The sequence below is a fragment of the Pseudorca crassidens genome, chromosome 19 (assembly GCF_039906515.1).
Source record: "Pseudorca crassidens isolate mPseCra1 chromosome 19, mPseCra1.hap1, whole genome shotgun sequence".
Lineage (NCBI taxonomy): Eukaryota > Metazoa > Chordata > Mammalia > Artiodactyla > Delphinidae > Pseudorca > Pseudorca crassidens.
The window spans coordinates 22,252,665-22,276,786 of NC_090314.1; the positions used below are offsets into that span (position 1 = coordinate 22,252,665).

At 43.7% G+C, this 24,122-nt stretch overlaps 1 long non-coding RNA gene across 1 annotated transcript; it reads left to right on the forward strand.

Moving 5' to 3' along the window:
• The first annotated feature begins 20,898 nt into the window (after positions 1–20,898).
• Positions 20,899–23,828, forward strand: LOC137211961 (uncharacterized). The gene is made up of 3 exons (XR_010937293.1): positions 20,899–21,849; positions 23,476–23,640; positions 23,765–23,828. It is a non-coding gene; the product is annotated as an uncharacterized lncRNA (long non-coding RNA).
• The last annotated feature ends 294 nt before the right edge of the window (positions 23,829–24,122 follow it).

Consider the following 24,122-nt stretch of genomic DNA (forward strand, 5'->3'; position numbering starts at 1 on the left):
AGTTTGATAGTGTCTGGCCTTACGTTTAGGTCTTTAATCCATTTGGAGTTTATTTTTGTGTATGGTGTTAGGGAGTGTTCTAATTTCGTTCTTTTACATGTATCAGCCTCCATTCTGGACTCCATCTTCCCCCACGTCACAGGGTTCATCCTCTGAGCTGGACCCCTTCCTGCTTCTGCTGGGTGCCCCTACCCCACTGTTACACCGGCTAATGGAAACTGAAAATGCTTCTCTAGTAAAAGTCATCGCTGACCTAGGAAGTTCCCTTTCCCCGTTCTAACATCAAGAAATGAGCTCTTGGGGCTTCCCTGGTGGCGCAGTGGTTGAGAGTCTGCCTGCCGATGCAGGGGACACGGGTTCGTGCCCCGGTCCGGGAAGATCCCACATGTCGTGGAGCAGCTGGGCCCGTGAGCCATGGCCGCTGAGCCTGTGTGTCCGGAGCCTGTGCTCCATAATGGGAGAGGCCACAACAGTGAGAGGCCCGTGTACAGCAAGAAAAAAAAAAAAAAAAGAAATGAGCTCTTTATTTCCAACCCTTCCTTCCTGGGGAGGCCTGGAGATCTGAGATGGCTAACATCAGGGCCTTGAAAGTACTTACCCACATGGAATAGCAAGCTTCCTTCCTCACCCAGTGAGCTGAAGAATGGTTTCTGTTTGGTTTTGGTAGCACTTCTTTTCTTTTTTTCCCCTTTTGGACCAACACACACACATTTTCAAAGACACAGACCTCAATGACTCCTTCAGCATTTCTGGGTCTCTGGTCACAACACCTATATTGCCTCTGCAGAGGCAGGAAGGCAGAAGAGGAAAGACAGCAAAGAAGTTGAATGCAGACCCTCAGAGGCCAGGGGGAGCCTGGTTCTGGGTCTGACCTAGGCACTTCTCATCTTCTCTTGGTGCAATACCCTCAGACGTGCTAGTCGAAGGGTGGAGAATGTCCACAGAACCTTTGCGTGATTTCCAGCTCTGATGTTCTGAGATTTGCCTGTAAATCATGAAAGTGAGCCCGAGGCCCAAGAGACATCAGGCTTTCAGGAAATTGAGATTATAAACTCGACTTCCCGGTCCAACAAGCTGACACTCCCAGGCAGAGGCTCTCAGCAGCAAGCGGAGCAGTCTGACTTCTTCAAGAACATGCTGGGAGATGAAAAGAACATTCACTGAATACCATGTATATACCAAGTGATATTCAGGGATCAACATGCATTATCTCATTGCTTTTTGAAAAATTGAGATATTATTTACACAATACTATTCACCCCTTTAAACTGTACAATTCAGTGGTTTTAGTATATTTACAAAGTTGTGCAACAATCACCATTATTTAATTCCAGAATATTTTCATCACTCCAAAAAGTCATCCCATATCCAACAGTACTCATCCTCTCTGTTCCCAGCCTTGGGCAACCACTAATCTACTTTTTGTCTCTACTGATTTTTCTCTTCTGGACATTTTACACGCAATCTGGGACATATTGTAATGGGTGTGTTTCACTTAGCATAATGTTTTCAAGATTTATCCATCAGTACTTTATTCCTTTTTATGGTTGAATAAAAACCATTGAATGGATATACTACGTTTTGTTTAGCCATTCATTGGTTGATGGACATTTTGTTTGTTTCTACTTTCTGGAGAACGTGAATAATGAAGCTATCAACATTTGTGTACAAGTTTCTGTTTTGAAACATGTCTTCAGCTCTCTTGGGTAGCTCCCCAGAATAGAATTGCAGGCTTATATGGTAACTCTATGTCTGACTTTCTGAGAAAATGACAAACTGTTTTCTATAGTGTTTGCACCATTTTACCAGCAATATACGAGGGTTCCAGTTTCTCCATATTGTCACCAGCACTTGCAATCACGCATCTTTTTGATTGTAGTCATCCCCGTGTGTATGAAGTGATTCACCATTTTGGCTTTGATTTGCATTTCTCTGATTAATGATTAATGTTGTTGAGCATCTTTTCACATGCTCATTGAGCAGTTATATGTTTCTTTCTATATCTTTTTGAAGGTCATGCTCTTCTAATCCATCCTGCCTAACTCAGCCTTTTAGAGTGTTTAACCCATCTACATTTAATGTAATTACTGATGAGATAGGATTTAAATCTGCCATTTTGTTACTTGTTTTCTATATGTCTTATGTCTTTTTTTATTCTATTCCTCTATACTTTCTTTTCTCTTAAATGGATATTTTCTAGTGCACCTTTCAAAGTTTTTCTTTCACAGATATTTTTAAAATTTATTTTCTTAATGCATGCATTGGGGATTGCAATTAACATCTTAATTTATAACAATCTAGTTTGGATTAATATTAAGTTAATTTCAATAGTATACAAAAATATTGTTCCTATATAACTTCATTATTTAACCCCCCCTTTTTTCCTATTATTGTCATAAAAATCACATCTACATACATTATATGTCTATCAATACATATTTATTGTTAATTGATTTACACAGTTTGTCTCTTAAATCAGATAGGAGAAAAATAGAAATGAAAAATACAAACAAAACACAAAAATAAAAAAATTTAAAAATACACGCATACTGTCTTTTACATTGATCTATGTAGTTACTTTTACTGATGCTTTTTATTTCGCCGTGTGAATGTTAGTTTCTGCCTAGTGTCTTATTTCAGCCTGAAGGACTGACTCTCTTTAGTATTTCTTATAAAACAGGTTTACTAGCAGCAAAATCTCTCAGCTTTTATTTATCTGAGAATGTCTTAATTTCTCCTCCACCTTTGAAGAATAGTTTTGTCCAGGGTAGAACTGGTTGATAGTTTTTTCATTTCAACACTTTGAATAAATCACACCACTACCTTTTGGCCCATGTAGTTTTTGATGGCAAATAAGCTGTTAATCTTACTGACGATCTTTTATATGTGATGAATTACATCTCTCTTGTTTTCAAATTATCTCATTGTCTTTGGATTTTGATAGTTTGACTATGATGTGTCTCTTTGAGTTTATCCTACTTGCAGTGTTGAGATTATATTAGATGTGTAGATTAATGGTTTTCATCAAATTTGGGGATTTTTAGGCCATTATGTATTCAAGTATGCCTTCTCCCTCTTTTCCTCTCTCTCTCTCTCTCTCTCTCTCTCTCTCCCCCCTCTCTTTGAGAGTCTCATTATGCATATGTTGGTACATTTTTTGTTGTCCCACAAGTCTCCAAGTTTTGTTTATTTTTTTTTCTCTTTTGCCTTCTGTTCCTCAGACTGGCTATTTTCAAATATACGTATCTTGTGCTTGTATCTTGTGTTTCCTGATTCTCTTCCCTGCCTGCTCAAATCTGCTGTTGAACTCCTCTAGTGAATTTTTCATTTCAGTTATTGAACTTTTCAACTTCAGAAATTCTATTCAGTTATTTTTATTAATTTCTCCATCTTCATTGATATTCTCTATTTGGTGAGACGCAATTCTCCTTCAGTTCTTTGGGTATGATTTTGCTTAGTTTTTAAACATATTTAAAAGACCTAGTTTAAAGTATTTGTTTACTAAGTCCAACATCTGGTCTTCCTCAAGGACAGTTTATACTGACTTTCTTTTTCCTGTGTATATGTCCTACATTCCTGTTTCTTTTCACAGCTCATATTTTTTGTTGGAAATGGACATTTAAAATAATATAATGTGGTAACTCTGAAAATCAGATTCTCCCCCCTCCCAAAGTTTTGGTGTTGTTTTATTGTTTGTTTAGTGACTTCTCTGAACTAATTTTATAAAGTCTGCATTTTTGTCATGTGTGCCCACTGAAATCGCTTCTCAGTCAGCTTAGTTGCTATATAGTGATTGAACAGAAATTTTCCAGATGTCTAGAAACAGTAAGTCTCCCAGTCTTTGCAAAGAGCTCTGTGTGTGTGTTGGGGCTCACCTTCAATAACAGCTGAGGTGTTTACAACTCCACCTTAGTTTTTACTTCCGGTTTGCTTGGTCCCTGAAGATTAGCCAGAGGTGAGAGCTTAGGGTCTTTTCAGGTCTTTCCTGAGCATGTGCACCATTCTAGGCATATGTTTGACTTTCTAGATTCTGCATAGTTTCGTGAGGTGTTGATAATCCCACTCAATGATCTGAAAACTGAGGCCCCCAAATGTTAAGTGATTTACGTAAGATCTTCATCAAGCACTAGAGGCACTAGCTTCAAACCCAAAGCCACACTCTTTCCTGCAGCTTCCATGGGTGCTCCTCTTCTGTGCTCACTGGGAATCCTGGCTTTAACCCAGCATGGAAGCCCTCTACACCAAGCTTGAGAATGAAAGGTGAGCTCTTGGGAGGTGGCAACCACCTGGGAGTAGATACTTAAAATCAAAGTTGATTCTAAGGAATCTCAAGGATGGAAGAAGGAAGGCTTGACCCATGTGTGATAAGCAGGGGAAAACTACCTATGCATTCTCAGGACTGAGGGAACCTTCAAGGACATCACATGTGACTCCAGCCCTGTCATTTGTTGGGCCCTCACTTACAGGTAGCTGGCCCCATGACAGGCATTTGCTTAGGAACAGTAGATGAGTTCCTAAGGTGGCACAGGATTCCAAAGTCTAAGATCTTCACTCCTGGGATCAACTGAACTGCTTTCATTGAATCCCTTCCATAGAACCCTTAACAGATGGTCACCTTCAATGATGGGGAGCTCACTACCTTACAGGGCAACACATTCCATCTTCAGACTCCTCTGCTTGTCAGATAGACAGTCCAGCACGGCAGAGCAGAGTCTTCAGAGCCTAGAGGTTTAGCTCTTGACCCCACCCTTCTATTCTGTGTGACTTTGCCAAGTCACTTCCTTTATCTGAACCTGTTTGCTCATCAAAAAATGGAGAAAAGAACGCTTGCTTGGCAAGACTGTTGGAGGATAGATGGCGTAAAGCAATTCAACGTACTTGGTAGAAAGGCTCAGTAATAGCAGTTATTACTGAAGTTCTTCTGTTTAAGGGGCTGAAGTCTGTGTCTCGGCAGTTTCCACCCATTCTTCCTAATTCTGTCCCTTCAACCCACTACCCCAATTCATACTTTCAGACCATCATATACAGCAATTGCTTTGCTTCTTTTTATTTAGGCTAAGTCGCTCTACTACCGAAACAACTCCCCAGACATGTGGTCTTGACTCCTTTCACCACCCTCTTTCCTCTTCTCGAAAGATGACTTACTCTCCCCCATGCCCAGAGTGTTGGAAGGTCTAAAGGCTCTTCTGACCAGCAGAAAGAGAAAAGTGAGTCACCCCAGACCTATTCAATCAGAATGTGTTTCTTAACATGCTTCCTGAAGACTCCCTCATTCCAAAGCTTCTACTTCTAGTAATGCAGTCTGAGGTACCTTCACTTTTCTACTAGTTATGCCACATTGTGAGACTATCCAGGCCCTCTAGTTTGCATTTAAATTTGTGCAGTACAAGGTCAATATCTTTCCCATCTCTGTTAAAATGCATCTTATTAGGGTCAGCACATGTCCCAGACTGCTGGGGGCCTGATTTTCACACCCATCTCAAAGCCTACTAATTGGCAAAGTTGATGGGAATAAATCTGAATAAATTATCTGAATCCCTCCTACCCCAAATCTCTCCATAGCCTTCTATTCACCAACTGCGGATGTCTTGGCTAGATGAGCACCTGAGGCTATTTCAACAAGAAACAAGGCTGGGGGGCCTAAGAGATGCTAAATTTAAAAGTCCATGGGTGTTCATTGGTCACCTGACATATAGCAGGCACTTGCAGACTCAATGCTATGTGACCCTCAACAGCCCTCAGCAGAGGACATCATAAACCCATTGACAGGTGGGCGTTGATGAGGTCAAGTGACGCGCAGAAATTCACACATCTAATAGCTACAGGGATTGGGCAGAAATCTGGGTTTATCTGACTCTGGAACCTATATTCTTTTCCTGATGTTGTCCATGTTCCCCATTTTGCTAATGGCATTTATGAGTACTTCCTAAACTTCAAAGTGGGTAGAAATCAGCTGGAAGAATTGTTAAGAATAAGATCCACCCTCACTCCCCGAATTCTGATTCACTAAGTCCACAGAGCGAGGCTTGGACACCGGATTGACATATACACACTACTACATATAAAATAGATAACTAATAAGGACCTACTGTATAGCACAGGGAACTCTACTCAATACTCTGTAATGTCCTATATGGGAAAAGAAACCAAAAAAGAGTGGATATGTGTATATGTATAACTGATTCACTTTGCTGTACAGCAGAAACTAACACAACATTGTAAACCAACTATATACTCCAATAAAACTTAAAAAAAGAAGAAGAAGAAGAAGAAGGAGCGCTAGGTAATTCTGAGGCTAGTGGTTCACATACAACAGCCTGCCCTGCTGCCCCAGCTACTAATTCTCAAAGTCAGTTTTCAAGCATTGCCCTGTGGCAGCTTCGGCTGCTTCCTGCCCAGGCCAGCACAAATAATGACAGCCAGCCTCTCCTGGAGGGGAGAGGGGAGACTAAGAGCCCTCCTCAGCCACTGCCTCTTGTTGCTTCCATGGGATTTTTTGGCCTGGACCTTAAATATTGCCTCTTTCTGTGATTCTTTGTTTCACTTTCCAGATCTGGCCAGAGGAAGCGGGAAAACCCAGGCATGGATGTTGCAATAGTAGATTGTTTTACATGACTGGAGTCCTCCCTGCATCCTGAGATCCCCACACTGGAAAATGAGACATTCCTGGGCTGCCCGCCAGGCCTTGTCCACAATCACAAGCACTTATGCGAGAAACAAATGGCTCTTTGCCCTCCATGGCCCATCTGGCTGTTTCCTTCCTACCCCCATGCCCACGGCACCAAGACACTGCATCAAATGTTAGCATTTCAAGAGGCTTGCTTCATGGGATGGCATCTCGTGGACTTCCCTATCTTCATCTGTTATCACTCAGGCCTGTTCCTTAAAGGCACCCCTCTTGGTCACAAGATAAAAAGAGAAAACTGCTTCTTCCTTGCTTTCTGGATATGAGTAATGATTGACTCTTTCTTATGGTCACTATGTGGTGACCGTTTCTGCAAAAAGAATCTAAATTTAATGAGAAGTTCCTGGACTCTCTGACTGCATTCTGTGTGTTCTCTATGGCAGAAAAGATTCAGAGAGACCGGGTTAAAATGCCTGTGTGACTTTGAACAAGCTACCTAACCCCTCTGAGATCCAGTTCCTTTATCAGTAAAATAGGGATAACAGTCCTGCCTCTTGGTTAAGAGAACGGAATGAACATGTAGTTCAAAGGGCTCAGCAAAGTTGCTGGTGTGGAGTAGGGGCTCTGGGTACCCTTGTACGTTGTCATCATTCACATCTTGCTACACAGTGTGGTCCCCAGAGAAGCAGCATCTACATCACCTGAGATCTTGCTAGAAATGCAGGATCTTATACATCACCCCAGACCTATTCAATCAGAATGTGTATCTTAACATGTTTCCTGAAGATTCAAATTATATTAAACTTTGAGAAGTAGTGATGAACTCACTATCCAACAGGGTAGGGAGGCTGGGGATGTGTACAACAACAGCTTTCTAAGCAACCTTTTCTTTTTTTTTCTTTTGCGGTACGCGGGCCTCTCACTGCTGTGGCCTCTCCCGTTGCGGAGCACAGGCTCCAGACGCGTGGGCTCAGCAGCCATGGCTCATGGGCCCAGCCGCTCCGCGGCATGTGGGATCCTCCCGGACCGGGGCACGAACCCATGTCCCCTGCATCGGCAGGCAGACTCTCAACCACTGCGCCACCAGGGAAGCCGTCTAAGCAACCTTTTCATCTCTTTTGTACTGCTCACCATCCCTGCCAAACTGTGCCATATTCATCTTGCATCTTCCTGGGGTAGTGATCTCACTTAAACAGAACTCTGGCCTCATCACTCTCCTGTGTATTGACGGTTCCCTGTTGCCTAAAGGATAAAGGACTTACTCTTGGAATGGCATTCAAGTCCCTTCCCAATCTTACTCTAGCCAACATGGGCAATGTCTGTCATTTTCCAAAGGTAGTGTTCACTTGCAGGTCTCAACTCTTAATTCCAGAAATGATCCCTTCCCCAAGGGGCACTGTCTTTTCATCACCTTCTCCAACTTATTCAAGCTCTACTTCCTGGAATATTCTTCTCTGTCTCCAAAACTCTGCTCAGCCTTCAAGGCTCAGCTTCATCGCCATTGTCAGAATATGGGCACGTCAAGCTCACGATGGATGAGCATCTCAGAGTCAAGAACTTGGGTTCTTCCTTGGCCCACCAACAGCTTCCTAAATCTCTTTGGGCAAGTCCCCTGAACTTTTAGCCTTGGGTACTCCCACCAACCCTATCTGGGTAAAGGAGATGATAAAGGTCCCAACTTCAGAGAATTGTTATGAGGATTCTTTCAGGCTATTTGTTTAGCACAGTGACTGGCACATAGTAAATGCTCAATAAAACTTAGCCAAACCCACTACAGTGTAAACCCACTTCGGTGTAAATTCCATAGAGAGAAGCACCTATGTCTCTGTTGTTCCCCATTATCATCCCAGTATCTGGCCCAGTTTCTGATACACAGCATATGCTCAATAAATATTTGTTAAGTAAATAAACGCTTAAAAAGTGTTATGTAAATTGTAAAGCTCCGTACAAATAAAAGCTTGCTATTTTGTTTGGTTTTATTTTAATGATCAGGGTTTAGATGCCTTGAGAGAGAAACTGAGATCATAAATTTATTATTATTGCGATTGCTGACTTATGCTGTCTTACATGGAAGCCAGCTATGACTTCCTCATACACAGTTCAAAGAATGTATACTCTGGGTTTTTTCTCCCGTTATTTCGACATTTGTCCAATCTGTTTACCATCTTCTATCACCATAACAGCCTGCACCTCCATACATAATAACAATTTTGAGCCACAATTTCCTCTAGAGCCCCTGGCATCACCAATTAGGCTGCAAAAGCTCCAATACTCAGTCCATGTCCAACTTCTAGGAGCCCATGTCTGTCTTTGATTATCCTCCAATCTCAAAAATGCCCACAAGACATAGAAAACAAATTTATGTTTACCAAAGGGGAAAGGCGGGGGAGGGATAAATGAGGAGTTTGGGATTAACATATACACGTTACTATATATAAAATAGATAACCAACAAGGACCTACTGTGTAGCAAACGGAACCATACTCAATATTTTATAATAACCAATAAGGGAAAAGAATCTGAAAAAGAATATATATATATATATGGCACTGAATCATTTTGCTGTACACCTGAAACTAACACAATATCATAAATTAACTATACTTGAATGTAAAAAAATGCCCAGATGAAGTATCTTTTCTAAGAAACAATGTAAGAGAGATTCTGGCAGGATATGGTCCAAACACCTGGATGTGGAATATAGGAGAAGGCTAGCTCCAAAATGTGGCTCTTAATTAGGGGGTCCAGGGCAACAGAAAAGGCTTATTAGGTCATGGAGCCTGTACTTCCCCAGCAAGATTATCATCATCTGTTTCTCAGGCCAGCTGAGCTGGCTCTCACGCCTCACACTCAGCCCTCACTGTGTCTCTCTCAAATGCAGGGACTCAGGCTAAAGAGGCTGGAGATAACCTCTACCCCACATCTTATTAAATAGCAGAATTGCCTTTAGTGCTTGTTAAATGGTGGATTTTGAGTCAGTAGATTTATGGTTGGGCCTGGGATTCTGCATTCCTTATAAACTCCAGGTAATGAAATTTTCTTGGTCTGTGGACCACACTTTGAGCAGCAAGGCTTCTACGCTATCCCTGGACTATGGATCCCATCATTCTCCTGGTACCTTAGAGGTCCAGTCCTCAACTAAATACTTTAAATTTTTCTCATTTTATTTGTCAATTATATCTATATAGAGCTAGAAAAGACCAATTATGCATATGGAAAAATACATTTGAAGTATGGAAAGTTTCTTCTATAGATTACGTAATTCAAATTAATACTTGATACCACAAAGTAATAGATATTGAGTATTTTGCATGTGGAATAAAAGATGAGTTCTAATTACAGTGTACATTGAATATTTACTATCTTAGTTTTTGGGATTTCTTAGTCCTTTTCATAGAAATATAGATTTTTCTATGTAAAACAAAGCTTATACAGTATTTTGTTTGTTATTCTTAAATTACCCTTCTATTTTAATGCTGTTTTACTACTAATATTGCATTCATAATCTAAGGGATCTTCCTTCAGATAGCAAACAGGATGAATGATTATTTGGCTACCTGTCAGTAAAGTTGATGATAGTATAATAAAACAACAACAAAACATTTATTGAGTATTTATTAGGGGTCAGGCAGAGTGCTAAGTACTTTATAGGAATTTATCTCATTGAGTCCTCAAAATAACATCATGTAAAAACTATTATCAATTTCCACTGTAAAAATAAGAAAATCGAGGCCAAGAAAAGTTACGTAAACTTTCTCCTATTCCCCAGGGCTGGTAAATTTTTTTTTTTTTTTTTTTTTTTTTTTTGCCGTACGCGGGCCTCTCACCGCTGTGGCCTCTCCCGCTGCAGAGCACAGGCTCCGGACGCGCAGGCCCAGCGGCCACGGCTCACGGGCCCAGCCGCTCCGCGGCACGTGGGACCCTCCCGGACCGGGGCACGAACCCGTGTCCCCTGCATTGGCAGGCAGACTCCCAACCGCTGCGCCACTAGCGAAGCCCAGGGCTGGTAAATTTTTAAAAAATTCAAAAAATAAAAGAAATTCAAGAAACACAAGAACAGGTTTTAATTTCAAAAAATTCAAAAAGTACAAGAAATCCAAACACTCTTTGGACATCTGCCTAATTACCACAGACCCTTTTAAGAAATATTAATATAAAATTTAAAATTAACTTTAAAAAAATCTTATTTTCTTTGTGGAAAGGTGGCCAGAATTATATCCATGAAACATTTTTTCCACACTTTAGAAAAGTAGTATGAAATTATTGTAGGACTGAGCTTCCAAAAGTTGTTCCTGTCCTGAGCTGAACTAATTTAATAACAAGACAGAAACACCAGGAAATGTCTATCTGCCTTCTAGGGGCCAAATCAATCCTTTTGGCATTTGCTTATCTGGGTCTATAACTTTGTTTGACTGCTTTTTCTAGTTCTGACACTTTATAGTAAAATAAGCATAATCTTCTCAACAGTTTAAAACAGACTAAACCTTCTTCCACAGATATGTTGAATTGCGATCAACACATTCACCAAATAAGAACTTTTTAAAAACATTAGGTATTTGGAAAGTATTGCTTCACCAAGTTAAGCAGATCTTCTAAATGTCGACATATATCATTCTATGTCAACAATTATATTCACTAATATCACCATTAATCCCATTAGCAAAGTCCTTAAGTATTGGGAAACTCATGCTCTTGGTGGTAGATGCAAGTTTTCCAAAATTCTAACTTTCACTCCAGTTTTTCCCCCGTTTTATTGAGATAGAATTGACATATAACCTTGTATTAGTTTAAGGTGTACAAAATAATTATTTTATATTTGCATATACTTATATATGCATATAACTGCAAAACGATTTATGCATATATTTATATATGCGTATCATTGCAAAACAATTACCACAAAAGTCTAGTTAACACCCATCACCTCACATAACTACAAATAATTTTTTTATTTGTGATGAGAACATTTAAGGTCGACTCTTTTAGCATCTTTCAAGTAAACCATACAGTATTGTTGATGATAGCCACCATTACATGACCATGTATTAGCAATCTTATCAGTCTTATAGCTGTAATTTTGTACCTTTTGACCACCCTCTGCTAAAGACTTTTTAACAGTTGTTGTACAGCTACTGTATGTCAGGCTGTGTATTAGGCACTTCAACTAGCTTATTTGCTATAATGTGTTCACATCCCCACTTTATAGATGAAGAACTTGAATCCCAGAGAGATGTACGGGGTCTTTTGGTCCCTGAGGTGTGGAATTATGAGCTTGAGCTGCAGCTAGGGACACTATGGCTGCAGACAAGACACACCCTCCTGACAATACTAGAGCACAAGTGGGTGTTTGCTTTGTGTATCTACATTTCTGCTGTTAAAAACCAGTCTCCAGGATCTGAAAGTGGATTAGCACCCACTTGCTATAACCCACACAGGTGCCTGTAGATAGGTGTTTCTCAAGAAAGTGGGCTCCAAGCCATCTTTGTTAGAGTTACCAAGGATGGTGCTTATAATAAATGCAGATTTATGTCCCCATCCAAGGTCATGACTGAGACTTCACCAAGTTCACTTTCCCTGCTGGGCACACAGCTGGACTATATAGACCCCTGCATGGGGCCACGAGACTAGTTCTTGCTGATTGGATGTGAGTAGAAGTGAGACAATCACCTCTTTGCTGCAGCAGTTAAGAGCAGTTGTGTCTTCCCCACACCTACCGCTTCATTCCCTTCTTTGTGGTATGGACACAGAAGAGCTGGTAAAGGACTGAGGTCATAGGGAATGGTAAAACCACTAGATAGAGTCCCAGAATGACCAAGTGAAATAGGAAACTCTCCCCTACTGACCCATACTGGACTGTGGCATGAAAAACACCTCTTTACTGTGTTCAGCCATAGAAACTGTGGGGTGATTTGGTGCAAAGTTTGTCTTCCCTGATGAGTACAAAGATCTAATGGATCTTGATAGAAGGACCCCAGAAATCTGCATTTTTAGAAAGCCTGCAGCTAGTCCTGAAAAACTGGAATTTCATGAAAAGTGTCAGGCCTGGGACACAGGGTGGAAGTATATTTGCATGGCCCAAAGAGTTGTATAAAAGGCAACAAAGAGCAATAATGTTTTCGCATCATGCATGATCCTGACGTCTCCCCCAACACCATTCCCTCTCATGGCCTGGAAGATTGAAGTCTCAGCCCACCTTTATTTTTCAGGCTGCACCACTTGGCTTGTGGGATTTTAGGTCCCCGACCAGGGCTCAAACCTGGGCCCTCGGCAGTCCTAACCACTGGACGACCAGGGAATTCCCTCAGCCCACCATTTAGAGACTGCCCTGGTAGTATGTCTTTCCTTGCTGTTGGAAAAGTTAATTTCTGGAAAGTGAGTTCAATCTCACAGCACTCTAATAAGATGATCGAAAAGAGAAGTCACAGAACCTGGATGCATATCAGGTATTTTATCTATCAAAACTACTGGGCATATACGCTGAGAAAAGCATAATTCAAAAAGAATCATGTACCACAATGTTCATTGCAGCTCTATTTACAATAGCCAGGACATGGAAGCAACCTAAGTGTCCATCGACAGATGAATGGATGAAGAAGATGTGGCACATATATACAATGAAATATTACTCAGCCATAAAAAGAAACGAAATTGAGTTATTTGTAGTGAGGTAGATGGACCTAGAGTCTGTCCTACAGAGTGAAGTAAGTCAGAAAGAGAAAAACAAACACTGTATGCTAACACATATATATGGAATCTAAAAAAAAAAAAAAAAAAGGTTCTGAAGAATCTAGGGGCAGGATGGGAATAAAGACGCAGACCTCCTAGAAAATGGACTTGAGGACATGGGGAGGGGGAAGGGTAAGCCGAGATGAAGTGAGAGAGTGGCATGGACATATATACGCTACCAAATGTAAAATAGATAGCTAGTGGGAAGCAGCCGCATGGCACAGGGAGATCAGCTCGGTGCTTTGTGTCCCCCTAGAGGGGTGGGCTAGGGAGGGTGGGACGGAGGGAGATGCAAGAGGGAAGAGATATGGGGATATATGTGTGTGTATAGCTGATTCATTTTGTTATACAGCAGAAACTAACACACCATTGTAAAGTAATTATACTCCAATAAAGATGTTAAACAAAAAACCTGTGAAGATGATTCATCTTTACTTTCCTATCTACCATCTTGTCTGTCACTTCAGAGCTAGGGGTCAAGCCCTGGGGCAGTGCAGGGGTTGGGAAAGTGTGTGTGGGTCTGGAAGTTTATTTCAACGGCCAACCCAAAGTGCTGGCTCTCAAGTGACTCTTGCATCTCTGCCTCTCGTAGGGCTCTAGGGACACAATCATGTGGCAGTTCTCTCCACCCTCAACACACATACACACGCTTAGAGCCCCCTGAGGGATAGAGTCCACTTCCCTCTGCATTTGGCTGGCGTGGCTACCAGCTGGGTTGAAGGCTGTGGGTGGAGAGCAGTTCCTGTTAAGGTGAAATTAGTCTCCCTTGTCATCTTCACGGAGCCTGTAAAGGGTTCCTTCTCTGTTAATCATTCACTGTTTCTCTTAGTTATGGGTGAATGGCCACTACGGTGAGTTACCCTTTTTCCAGAACCGCCTGAGACTATCAGACTCTGGCATGGAGAGGACAGGGGGTGGAGAAGGGATGGTCCCTGTTCGGTAAAAACAAATCACAGCATCAAACGGGTGGAAGAGACTGTGAACGAGACAGCCTCTAGGTTACCTTCAAAGGTGAGGCAGGACGCCTGCTGTACCTGGTGCTCCGGACTGAAAGTAATTGGCCCCTTTCCTGTTCTGAATCCAAAGGAATCTATCTTCAAAGTCACAAGAAGGACGATCCCCCCTCCTAACTCACACACACACCTGTCTTAACCCCCTACCTGTTTCCAGCAAGCTAGGGATACGGTGGTACACTGAGGTCTTCCTGGCTCAAAAGGAAAGAAACAGATCCCAAGGTAAACCCCTCTTACATAGCAAAGCAGAACCAATCTCCAGGTTCTGATAATTCAAAACTGAAGTTTCCCTCCTTGGAAAATCTGATGCTCTCTGCTATACAAACTTTCACTTGCAGCTGCCGTAATGTTGGAATATAACAGGGTGTTGTGGGTCCACAGACCCTGAGCATCTGGAGGGCAGGGACTTTATTCATCACCGTAATGCCAAGCACATAATAGACACTCAGTGAAATACTTGCTAAATAAGTGGGTGAATGAATGAAAGACTCAACATTAAGGGCTCAATATTCCACAGGCTTTTTTTGCAAGACCTGACTCCACCATAAAGAACTGTCTCCAAGATGTGAGAAGATATAGGAACTAAATCACATGGATGCTGAAGGCCCCAGTTTTAGCTAAATGCACGAATCATCAGTGTAAAAGGGGCTATGCCCTACAGACCCAATGATCTGGTTTGAGGTTAAATTGATTCCTGTGACCTGATTATTTTAAGTAGTCTCAGGCACCTGGAACCAAGTAAACCAAGCCACATCCAGCATCTGGGAAAAATGGAAAAGTGAATAAACAGATGTGTGCATTGGATGAAAGGTTGCCGCGGCCTTAGAACTTGCATTACAAAGTCAAAAGGAAAAAAGAAATCTAGGATTCAAGGTGCAGCCACATTTCTGAGGCTGAGTGTAATAAACAAAGCATGAGGTAGGGCTCTCAACACCTGTTCCTCCAGCCTCTGTTCCCAATGGCAGAGTCTAATTCCTTTTGCTGTGCATGCCCCCATCTCCCAATATTGAATACATTAAAGGAATGATTATCAATGCTTCTACGGTTTCGAGGTTCCTATCACTGGAATAGAATTGGCATTGGGCTGTATAGGGGTCAGTTAAGGGATTAATCTGTACAATGTCTTGGGAGGAAGTGTGGCAGAGGGGAGAGAGCTATGGAACTTGCATTCAAGCAGCCTCGGGATCACACCTCAAATATGTCTGTAATCACAATAGTATTTTTAACAATAGCAGTATATTTAATACGGGTATCGCACAGATTAAATGATATATCCCATGTAAAGTGCCTCACACCTGTGACATAGGTCAATAAACTTGAGCCCCGCTCTCTTCCCTTCTTTTCATCCAAAAGCCTGCACATCTCCCTTGTTCTTTCTTCTCTTCATCCCTTATCGAATATTTCACCTGCCTTCCAGAGGCCAGCACAGTGCTGGGTATCTTGTAGACACTCATGAAAGGAACTCTCAATTGAAGTGCATCCAGTTGAATACAAGCAAATGAACCACCTTTTCTGGTTCTTCCTCTTGAAACCCTGTCTCCGACCTTCTTCCTTTCAGTTCAGTTCAATGTTTACAAGCCCTGGCCCAGGGACTCAGGAAGCATGGAGAGTGGCTGGTCCCACCTGGTTGCTGACAACCTGGAGAAGGTTTAGGGAAGGAGAGAGATGCCCAAGCAGATCTTCTCAGTGTTTTCTGTGCTGTAAACTTCCTTCCTCCTGCAATGGGTATAATTCCCTAACACACTCCATCCAGCTCTCCGTATTGACCACTGCACACGGACAGGAGGTTTCCCTGAAGAACACATAGGGCCCAGCACTTCCTTTGTGCCACTATTCACATCCTGTTCGGATGATAGGTATTAGCGAATTTGTCTTATTTTTTCTCTCATTTTCCCCTCCCCCACCCCCCACACGAAGGTGACAGCTGCCCTAAGACGGATACTTCAGGTATCTGACCCTGGATCTATCTGCCTTCCCTAACTGTGCAAACTTGAACAATACCGATAGCAAACACCCTTTCTGAACCAGCTTCAATTTCATAGTATGCAGATTGGATTTCTTGCAGGTATTGGGAGGAGCAAAAACAAAATTGTGCGCATTTCTGTCCTTTCTTGCATCTCCTAGCCACCTACCCGGCACTGGGAACTGAGTCTGGTGCATTCTCCCTCAGCCTGTGGGATGGGGAGCCCTGTCTTGAAAAGACCTCCACGTGGGATTGGTGCTGACTTGCTCACACTATCCCTGAAGGGCACCTTGTCCCCTCCTCTGAACCAGAATCACTTCAGCCACCCAACACAGGGGCTGCCCTGGCTGTACGATGCCCTCCCCCTAGACTGGTCTCAGGACTGTTAGCTTCCAGGGTTTGTGATTCTGTTCCTGTCCCCCAGGATCCCTGGCTTCCTGCTCCCTCCCTCAGCTTCCCACCTGATTCAGAGCCGTCTTGTTCAGGCTTTTAGCAGTGTGACTCCCCGTGTACTGGATGCACTGCTAAGATGTCCTAGGGGTCCACACCCACCACCTACCAACTGTGAGACTTTGGTTCTTCCTTCCTTCCTCTTTCTTTCTTTCTTTTTCCTTCTTTCTTTTCTTTTCTTTCTTTCTCTCTCTCCCTCTCTCCTCTCTCCTTCTCTCTCTCCTCTCCCTCTTTCTGTCTTTCTTTCTCCTTCCTTCCTTCCTTCCTTTCTCTCTCTCTCTCTCTCTCTCTCCTCTCTCTCTCTCTCTCTCTCTCTCTCTCACACACACACACACACACACACTCTCTCTCTCTCTCTCTCTCTCTCTCTGCTTCCTCCTCTGTAAGTGAAGGAGCTGGTGCTAACATCCTTACAGCCCCATCTTATAAAGGACCACACTCTTTTTCTACAATCAGAACCCCCTGGGCACACTGCACACTGCTGACTGGGTCAGGGCTGCCATCAGAGGGATGCAAAATCCAGCGAGGGTGTGCCCCCTGGGAAGGTCATGGGACCAGTGCTGCAGAACTCTATCTTCTCAAGTCATGTATTACAAACATCCGTGGCTAGATTCCCTGCAGGGGGAGATCCAAGGGGACAAAATGAGGCAACATCAGGGCCAGACACATCCACACACTCATCACCCCCCCACCCCCGCCCAAAGCCCGTGACTAAGGGGTAACAACCTCCCAGAAGGTCCCTGCCTCGAGGCGCTGTCCTCACGAGTCACCAAAAAAGCTGGAGCCAGTCTTCCACCGCTAAAGCCTGATTCCTCTGCCGAAGCCCCGCCCAGCTTCCCCTGGGGTCCTGTTTCCAAAAGGACTTGGAGGCAGACACAGCTGCCCCGACCTGCCCTGCAGGCCCCACCTGCTCCATGTGCTACGGACGGATGCTCCAGCCTGGCCCTGGAGGCCTCGGGAACACCCCCACTTCCCCGCCTGGTCCCCAGGAGCCCAACAGGCAGCAGAAAAAGAATTAAAAAAAAAAAAAAAGAAAGAAAAGAAAGCCTGGAGTTTCCTCCCAGACTCTGAAATTGGGAAAGTCCCAGCTATGTTGATTGTCTCCAAAAGGCAGGTGAAACCCCATTGACAGGCCTGTCTTCCCAGCCCTGAAGGCAAGTCACTGCGGGGGGCGGGGGGGGGGGGCAGGGGGGGGCTCTTTCCAGCGGTGAGTGTGGTGAGCCCAGCCTGGTAAGTTGGGACTTCTCCCCACCCTCAGGGATGCAGGAAGCCATCGCAGGTGCTCTGGTGGTCTGGACACTTGTTAGAATCAGAGGGAGGCCAAAGTGACTTCAGGTCATGAGCAGCCTTTGTTTCCACATCCCTGAAAGGGGGACAGGGGTGACCTCCCAGAATTATGGGGACGATGAATAAAACAGTGCAGAGCAGGAGGTCTGGGGAATGGGGTTGACCGTGAACTCAAACTTGCTGGAGGCAGCAGCCTGTCTCACCTGCAGAGGGAAGGCCAGGCCATGTGGGCAACCAGACCAGGTCTACTCCCCCAACCCGGCATCAGAAGGGCGGGGCTGCCTCCTGGCTCTACCTCTCCCCGGCTGTGCAATCTTCATCGATGGTTAGCCTCTCTGGGCCTTCATCGCCTCATGTGTTAACTGGTGATGATTAAACTGTCACATTTAAAGCAGCTAATGTCTGTCAGATGCCCACCTCTGTGCCTGACAGGTGGGGTCCCTACCCTGGACACTGATTCCTTAGTCCACTCACCACTCTCGACATGCTTTCATCACCTCCTCTGCCCAACATCAGCACATCTCATGTGGTTTTCTGAGAAGTTTCCCTCCTCTTTTGAGAAATGCAGCAAATAGGGATTCCCCTGCCCTTATAAGAGGAAGTCCTCCAGCCGCAGAGCCTTTCCCCAGCTTTACGTGAGGACCTATGCTCAGCTACCCAGAGGGCCTCTAACACGGATTCTCTTTTCTCAAGTTCTTCGCAGGGACAGCAGTCAAATCCCTCTTCCCCAGTCCCCCAGGGTCTGCACAGAACCACAGCTGGGCAGAATGGGAGTGAGCCAACTTTTGGGGGGGGCTTCCCTATCACCCATTATTATGACCTTGGCACTCCAAGAATACCTGCCCTCAGCCCACTTTCCCCAGAACTCTGCCTGGCCCACTTGCCCTGGCACGGCCCATGCCATCTGGCTCTACCCCAGCTGCCCTCAGCAAAACGTGTCTGTTCTTTTTGTCAGGCTTCAGCTCCACGGAGCCCCATGGTGTGTTAATAAGTGAGAATCACTCTGTTAACTGCCCACTGGTGACAAATGTGTAAGACGTGATACCCTAGTCCATGGTTATCCAAGACCAGGACATTAAACAGCAATGAAGCACTAGTACAGAAAAGCATTCCCTTTTCTGTTATCTTTTTTTATTGAAGTATAATTGATTTACAGTATGTTAGTTTCAGGTGTACAGCAAAGTGATTCAGTTTTTTTGCAGACTCTATTTCTTTATAGGTTATTATAAGTGTATTATAAGGGTATAATTCCTTGCATTATACAATAAATTCTTGTTGCTTATCTATTTTATGTATAGTATGTTGTATCTGCTAATCCCATACTCCTTATTTGTCCCTGTCTCCTTCCCTCTCCCCTTTGGTAACCATAAGTTTGTTTTCTATGTCTGTGTGTCTGTTTCTGCTTGGTATATAGATTCATTTGTATTATTTTTTAGATTCTACATACAGGTGATATCACATAGTATTTGTCTTTCTCTGCGTGTCTTGCTTCACTAAGTATATTCTTTTAATTTTTCTGATTCAATTAATAAGGAAGTCTCAGTACTTGCCAATCCCCCTTCCTTCTCTCTCTGCTATTTTTCTTCAACCAGAGAGTTAGCTCAGGACTCAGAAGAGCAGGCATGCAGCTGCATCAAGTACAAGCTGAAAAACAATGTTTGTTTTGATTGTATATAGAGCATGAATATTGGTTTGAAATGTATAGCAGTTTTAAATGTATAGCAGTTACAAATTGTTTCCTTCCAAAATGAATTTATTTAAGATAAAAAATGAATCATCTTAAAGAAAATCACCAAATATATGAGAAAACGGTGTTACAAAGACTTGTGAAAAATCACAACAGTAGAACGCCAGAACTGGGGACATGCTTTAGCTGAAAGACACACACACTGTAACAGTGACAATTCCAGACCCTTTGGACCAGCTGGTGGGGAAGGTGTCTGGATCCCAGACTTTCTTAATGTGCCCTTGAGTCTCAGCTTTGAGGGTGAGTTTCATGCACCCTTAGGATGAACTCCACCTTTTCCCCCCCGTCCATTCATTCATTCAGCCTGTAGGTATGTTAAAAAAAAAAAAAAAAGACTAAAAGACCAAAATTTGCTGAGCAGAGAGCCCCATCCAGCACCAGGTATGAGCTCTGGGAGACGAAGCTGGGGAGAGGGGAGATGGGGCTGGCAGGCAAAATCGGCATTACAGGTGGGCTGGCGAGGTCTGGGTTCCTCAATCAGGTGAGACCAGGCCTGAGTGGAGGTGAGCTCTGGGTGACGGTGGCCAGCTGCTTGTGCTGTACATGGGACATATGTGAGTCAGGTGATGAACCCAGACGGGTCTGCACCAGTGTTGGAGGCTAGCTGGGGAGGTCACAGGTGTCACTTATTTAAATTGTGTCATGATAGGAGTCAGAAGCCCTGAACTCTGACTTCAATTCTGATTTCTGCTGATTGTATGACCTTGAACGAGTCACTTTACCTCCCCAGACCTCAGTTTTCTCACTTGCAAAAGGACAGGGATGGGTACTATCTCTTAGCTCATAGAGCTATTGGGAGACTTAAAAGTGAGCTTTAGATAAACAAGGATTTACTGGATAGCACAGGGAACAATTTTCAATATCTTGTAATAACTTACAATGGAAAAGAATCAGAAAAAAATCACAAAATTATTTTGCTGTATACCTGAAACTAACACAATATTGTAAATCAACCATACTTCAATTAAAAAAAAAAGATTAAATGTGAGCTTCACCAAGGCAGGAACCATGCCTGTTTAATGAGTTAATGTAGACCCAGTATCTGTCCCATATTAAGTTCTAATTATCTTCATGAATTAATATGTAAACTGTCCAGCAGAAATGTTCTACCTATTGCAGGGTCTTGAAAATGGTAGGTCTGATGATACAGTCGTTCCCGCTACTCCTAGCACCAGCATTTTTCTGCAACGAGGATGAATCCACAGCAGGACAACAATGAGGGAATCCAGTCGAGTTCAGCGGTTCCCCGTGGATTTCAGGAGACTTAAACATGAGCAGATGCATGGGTCCCAGTTCCCAGATGCAGCAAGGCACCTGTGTACCGAGCTCCTTCTCCAAGCTCCAGCTTTGGCAGTTTGGCCCTGAGTGGGAAGAGCAGAAAGACGCTGGGCAGAAACCCTGACCATGGAGCAGAAAGAAACTCCAGCTAGCAAAAGGGAAAAATCAAATGGCTTTTTATTCTGCTCTTGAAAACCGCCCGAGGACCTATGCTACAGGCAAAAGCCACAGGAAAGCATGTGGACTTTCCCAGTTACAATGACTAAGCTGCCCCTGCTTTTTGAAGCATCTTGAAATGGGACTTGAAAGCGATCCATTTGTTCTCCAGAAAAACAGACACAGACACATTCCTGCCTTCTGAGCTCCAACCACCCACGAGGGAGGACAAAGTTGACGACATTTTGCAAGCTGCTTTGGAGCAGAGAGGATAAATAGCTTCTTTCTTTGAAATGTTTCCTGAGTTCATTCAATAGAACATGACTAAGCACCTTCTTGGTCTAGGCGTTCTCTATGTAATAGGCATCCAGGATCCCACAGATAAACGGGAGACAGGCAAGTCCAATAATGCAATATAATACATGAATCGTTGTTTGGGGTGAACATTGATGCTGTAGAAATGTAGCAGAAAAGCATCTTTTCCAGCCTTGGCTTCCAGGAGGAAAGAGCCTCTGAGCTGGGTTTTGCAGGACGAGTGATGCCGAAAACTCGGCCTCTGTGCATCAGTGCCAAATCGAATCTCAGAGACAGAGTTTTGGGTGAGGTAGGAAAGAATAGATGTATTGCTTTCAGGCAAAGGGGAACACAGCAGGCTCTTGCCCCTCAAAACTGTGTAACTGTGTGTGCCAACCTGGAGGGATTTTGTGAGTTTTATAGCAATGGTTCAAGGATGGGGTTGCTGATAAGGATTAGGGAGTATGCAGGGCCTGCACTCCTTTAATCTGGCCTCAAATGGTCTCTTGAAGAGCTTCTCTGGCTCATTTAATCTGGAATAAAGAATGCTAACATCTTCCATTTGTTGGGGGTTTACTTCTGTAAACAGTTCAAAGATATTGTTATGTGTATCCCTTGAGGTGGAACTAGGACTCTGCCCCAAGGCTGTACTATTGTTTCTTGGCTGCCCCTCCCTTGTCTCTGCATTCCCTCCCTTCCCTGATTAGCAACTGCTTGAATCTGCCCTTTGGAACTCAAGGAAGGTCATGGAGGCTGGAGTCTATTCCCTACAAGAAATGGGGGACATGGAAAGGCTTCCCCAGGAGCCCCACAGGGTAGAAGTTGGTTTTTTAATGAAGAAGGGTAAGATCCTCCAGGAAAAGGAAACAGCTTATACAAAAACCCAAAAGTGTGCCTTTGGTGGATGGGAGGGAGAGGTGGAGTCCCTGCAAACTGCTTGGTTTCTGGTCCTATAATAATCAGGGTGCCAGAGGCAAGAGAGGAGAAATGAAACTGGAACAAGAGGAAAGGACCAAGCCATCACCAAAGTCCAGGCAGACACACTGAGGGACTTAGAGTTTATCCTGAGGACAGGAGGGAGCCATAGAGGATTTTCAGCAGGGAAGAGACACAGTGGGATTGGCATTTCAAGCTTTTGGCATCAGGATGGAGGATAGATTAGAGGTGTGAGATTGTGGGCCAAGAGCCCAGCTGGGAGCCTTGCAGTATCCAGGAAAAAAATATTTTAAGAACCCGAAGAAGTGCAATGCCAATGATGAGGAGGAGAAAGCTGGACGTGGAGTGTAAGGTAGATTGAAGAGCCCAGGGTGACTTCTAGTTTTCTATTATCTGCTGAACCAAAATTTAACTCCTTGAAGTCATGTACAATGTTATGTCAACTTCCAGCCTCCTAAGCAGCTAGCATGATGCCTTGCACAGAATAGATCTTTTTTTAAAATTTTTTAAAATGTTTAATTTTTGGCTGCTTTGGGTCTTCACTGCTGTGCACGGGCTTTCTCTAGTTGCGGCGAGCGGGAGCTACTCTTCGTTACAGTGCACAGGCTTCTCATTGCGGTGCCTTCTCTTGTTGTGGAGCACAGACTCTAGGCACGTGGGCTTCAGTAGTTGTGGCACATGGGCTCAGTAGTTGTGGCTCACGGGCTATAGAGCACAGGCTCAGTAGTTGTGGTGCACGGGCTTAGTTGCTCCACGGCATGCGGGATTTTCCCGGACCAGGGATTGAACCAGTGTCCCCTGCATTGGCAGGCGGACTCTTAACCACTGAACCACAAGGGAAGTCCCCAGAATAGATCTTTGATAAAATGTTGTTAAAGGAGGGGGAATGAATGAGTGAGTGAATGAATGAATGAATAAAATCTTCCACTAATACCTCTCTCAAGGTCACTGCTAATCTAATCAACACTGGTTATCACTTTTTGTCTTATCTTTTCTTTAGGGACAGTGGATGCCCCGAAGAGATGAGGGTGACAGGAAACTTCAGTCAGCTCAGATGAGAAAGCCCCCCACCTTCTCTCAGAAAGGCCCGACTGGAGTCAGTGGAGAGAGAGCTCTGGGCAGAAAGCCAGGTCCTGGCCGCTGGCCTGACCTTGGCCATCTGCCTGTGAGGCTCGCCGGGGCCCAGTTGGGGATTTCGCCATGGGGTTGTGGCCTGGGCATGGAAGACAAGGCCGGGCAGTGGGAGGGGGCCTGAATTTGTGATGCAGTCACTTAATCACTGAATACAGGTGACTTCAGAAGATTGCAGTAAGGAAACAGAAAGTCAAAGCTGTTGAAGGTGCTTATTACAACTGAACTTGTTATGAGTTTCTGTGTGAGAGCAATATAGCAAAAAACCCCAGAATTAGAGCTTCGGTTCTGTTGCTTTCTATTTACGTGGCCCTGGCCAAGTTGTTTAACTTCTCTGAACCTTAGGTTCAGAAAATAGAGTGTCTAGAACAGACTGGTGTAGAGACCAGAGTGAGACACATTATGCAAATGAGCTTAATCAACTGTGAAATGCAGCCTACCTCTAAGGGATCGTAATTGTCATTACTATAATCATAATGGGAAAGGTGACTGGAAGATGGCTCTTTGCTGGGAACA